Source organism: Papaver somniferum, unplaced genomic scaffold (assembly GCF_003573695.1).
Source record: "Papaver somniferum cultivar HN1 unplaced genomic scaffold, ASM357369v1 unplaced-scaffold_160, whole genome shotgun sequence".
Classification (NCBI taxonomy): Eukaryota; Viridiplantae; Streptophyta; class Magnoliopsida; order Ranunculales; family Papaveraceae; genus Papaver; species Papaver somniferum.
The window spans coordinates 620597-625026 of NW_020625487.1; the positions used below are offsets into that span (position 1 = coordinate 620597).

General features: G+C 34.9%; 1 pseudogene; it reads right to left on the reverse strand.

Annotated features, from left to right (window-relative positions):
* Positions 1 to 3375: 3375 nt before the first annotated feature.
* LOC113337529 lies at positions 3376 to 4067 on the reverse strand (annotated as a pseudogene).
* Positions 4068 to 4430: the final 363 nt, after the last annotated feature.

Below are 4430 nucleotides of genomic sequence, written 5' to 3' on the forward strand. Positions count from 1 at the left end.
CAAACATTATACAGAAATTTTGTGCATGTTTCATCGTCGCAATTCTTGATTATCCAACAAAGAACTGGTGAGTATCTTGCGTTTGTCCTTACTGATCAACTGCGTCATAAATATCTAAACTTGTTGTTTATCTGTTTTACAGGAAACCATCGCTCAGACCAAGTTTACCGAAGAAACTGGAAGAGAGTTTAAGCATTTTGAATGTTATGAACTCTATAGAGATAATGTCGCTGGATTTGATGTAGTTTGATGTTATTGTTTTCGTTTAATAAAATGTAGTTTGATGTTATATGCAAGTTTAAAATGTAATAAATATTTCTTAATCTGAAGTGGAAATCTATCTTAAAATTTAAATATTTTCAATCATTGATATTACTGTGAATTCTTTTACAAGATATAAACTCAGACAATAATAAAAGTCAAGGACAAGCTTTGGCCTCCTGTTTATCTTCATTTGACGTATCTTCTATTCAACTCGCTTTTTGACAGTTTCGCATTTGTTTTTGATTTTTGTTGTTGTTAACTTTCAATACTGGAGCTCTTCCCTGCCTTTTAGCGGAACATTTTCTTGGAGCAACTTCAAAAACTTGCACTTCCCTTGTACAATTTTCAATCTACTTAAAACATCCACATATCTTACGAACATCAGCTTCAAGTTTTGCATCGCAAAAAAGTGTGATCGCCTTTTCAGCGAATTCACCAATGATAAAACTAAAAAATTGAAATAGATTTAGAAGAAAAAATTCAAGAGAAGTGAATTCTGGTGTGAGTGAATTGTTTGAAGATGGTGGTAATTTATAGAGGTAAATTTGAAAAAAAAAAATGGCAGTTTTTTAAATTTGAAAAACTAGCCGTTGACGGTTGTGCATCACACGCCAGCGTGTTTAAATAGACCGATCGTTTTTCTTAAACCATGCACCAACGTTTTTATTTGACACGCGCGTTTGATGATTAGCCGCCCACTTGTTTTCCCACATAGCATGTATTTGGCCATCCATCCGGCTCGACAACAGTTTTCATTCATAGGAATTGCCGCAAGCTGTTGTTTCTAGGAGCAATTAGAAGTTCCATAGATTTTTTCAATAAGAAGCCCACATGTGTTACTTACTTGCGTAGAGTTATTTTTTCACTCTCACAGTCCAGACCCATAAGTGTCCGCACGAGGAAAGGGTACCCACAAGGCCACAAGCACAAGGTGAAAGTAAGTTTCACAGAGACACTGATTTTATATTTTTCTTGAATTCTCTTTCACTACTAAGTGACGTTTGATACATTTTTAGCCTTGAAAAGCTTTTTTTTTTTTTTTTTTTTTTTTTGGAAGAGAACTTTTTATTGATTCTAACAACTCACACCAAAAGATACAAAACTAGTACCAAACAAACACAAACACAAACAGACTTGCTCAAACTAGAGCACAAACAACAGGAACCAGACCAACCTTAGATTTATATATTACAACAACAAACCACTAATCAACATCAGCTAAGGCATTAATCCTCCTCCTGAACAACTTCCTTCAAGGCTATACCGAAATGTTTGGAAACAGAGTGACAACTAATGCCTAAAAAATCGCCATCTAATCGTACCATTTAAGCCGACGGAAGAAAGTTTTTAGTTTTTTCTTAGCACGTAAACTCTTAGGACGTTAGGCGCATCACGAATATCTCATTTACATGAACATGCAATTTTTAAAGTCGAAACAAACATAAAACATCGATTTAACAGTTGTTGATGATTCGCATAAAACACCGATGTAACCGTTGTTGATGATTCTGCAGATAACAGTCGAAAGTGGTTTGGCATTAGACAATTTGGAAGCACTATATTTTTATTTTTTAATCAGTAACTTAAGAATTTGATGTTGACAACTTTTAAATTTGGATCACTCATATCATCACGCAATGACTTTCTCACTGTACCACGTGACATCAACCAGTTCATTAATTTATTTTTATATATTTTTCTATTTGTCGGATGCCAGGTGGTTATGCTTGTCTATATCATTTTACAATAAAACCATTGTTTGCCACAGAAGGAAAAGAAACATCAACATAAAAAAACAAAAACAAAAAAATTAACCTCACAAACGATTTGAGACCACAAGTCCTTAATAACTACAAAGATTCCAACAGATCCCGCAAGCGGCATCCAACACAGCTACAGAGGAGGAAACCAGGCAGCCGACGGATTGGCCAATCACGCGGCAGATGGAAGTCAAACAGGAAACTCGTCAACCAAAATATGGGGCCAGGCAATCCCATCTTTTATTTCTCAAATCTTATTTTCAGACTCAGTGGGTACACATACTCACGACAAATTATAAACTAATTTCAATTAATAAATTACATGCTTCAAAAAAAAGTCCTTAATAATAACATATGGGAAGCGTGGAGCTCTGATCGTCTCTCAAATAATATCTATTGAACATAAACTAAAAAGAAATTATTATCAACAATAAAACTAAAAAAAAATAAAAAAGATAAAACTTTAGTCAATTCATAAAAGAGGGAATATTCGAATACATAAGGGAGAAGAACAACAAATATATCTATAAAGATGACCAATTATGACGACAAAGATTACTGACGAGATTTATATTTTTATCCATAATAAGTATATGAGAGTAATTCATGTTGTCCAAAAAGAAACCTCGTTATAGTGAATCAAGTAGCATCCCTTCTGCCACGCTGGCAACAATTGACCAATATGTTAGACAAGGACTTTTTGTTCAAACTTCAAAACATTGCTTTCCAACAAAAGCAACTTCTTGTAGGGTATCACGGAGCTTCCTTCTGCCATGTTGGCAATTAAAAGACGGCATATTTAGTAACATATCTTAATTTATCCGAAAACTAGATATTTGTAATAACATATCTTAATTTATCCGAAAACTAGATATTTTGTAATAAACATATCTTAATTAATTGTAAAACTGTGGATCACAATGCTTCCAGTATCTCAACAACTCTAACTGGAACAACTTTAACAAAAGTGATGCGGCATATAATTAATTAATTATGCTATTAGAGATAAAACGATTCACTGCAGCTAAAAAAATCCACAACATAGTGCCTCTTTTGTCTTTAGTTGGAATTTTTTGAAAGTGCATGACAAATTTGGAAAATAAAGTAGTATCATTGATTGGCCAATTTTGGCAAAGGAATATAAAACAAGAAAAACAATATCTACAAAAAATATCTCCCAAAAATCTAGTTTCCTGATAATGATCGATGAACAAATCACTATAGTATGGAGATTATAAATATCTTTCTCCATAGACAAATGAATAAAAGAATAAGAAAAAAAAATGGTTGGAGGATTAAATATCAAATAAAACTACATTTAATCCCATCCACGAGAAATTATCACTGTGAATTAGTAGTCGCTCCATAAACTGCTCTCCACGTTGCTCTCCACGTCGTCGTCGTAATAGTAACCCTCTTGTGGTGGATCAAGTAACATCCCTTCCGCCATGCTGGCAATCAGGGCTGGCATGTAATACAACGCTTCTTCGTCGAAAAACGTTGCTGAAACTTCTTCGGCTATTTCAACCGTCTGTTTGGTTGATTTAACGGATTTAGATGATTTTTTTGCAACGGAAGAAGGTTTCTTAGAATTAGGGAATGGAAATGCCCGGACGGCTTCGGAAGCAGCCAATTGAATATCTTTAGCAGATGATGACTTAGCGCGAGGTAACAACCACAATGAATCTTCGAAATTTAACGGAGCCGATTTTCCTCGCAGAGCTATTGCAGCAACATCATAAGCTCTAGCTGCAATTTCACAGCACTAGAATGTGTACCAAGCCAAATTCTTGATTTACTGTTGGGTTCTCTAACTTCACAAACCCATTTATCATTTTTCCTTGCTCTTACTCCTCTGTAAATTGGATGTCTAGTTTCCTTGAACTTCTTTCTTCCTGATGTTTTCTTATGTGACCCTAATTGTGTTAGTGACGATGACGATGATGATGAAGTACAATCTGTTTCTGAGCTAAAGAAATCTGTACTGTATGATGAGGATGAAGGTGATGAAAGCGAACACCCGAAAGAGTCCTCAAAAATCATTGCAGTAATTGAATGAGTGCTAATTTTGTTTAAAGGAAGAAGTTTAGAGTAGACTGTGTTTAGTTCAGTTTGAAATTGGAAGGCAAAGAGAGTTGGGTTTGAAAGAAGAAAGACGATCTGTTTGGTATTTATAGATTTGGGGATAAAAAAGGAAAGTGCTGAGTCCACCAAAAAGCACACGTTAAGAATACAGGTGTGTATCTGCAGCCTGTATCTGCAACCAGACGATCTGTCTGGTTGTATCTGCAGCCTGAGTTTCAGAAAATTTCTCTTAAGCAGTTCATGATCAATTGGAAGACGGTGGTTTTCGAACCACCATGAGAAAATCACCTCGCATATATTTATGTGTTTATTGTTGTCGTT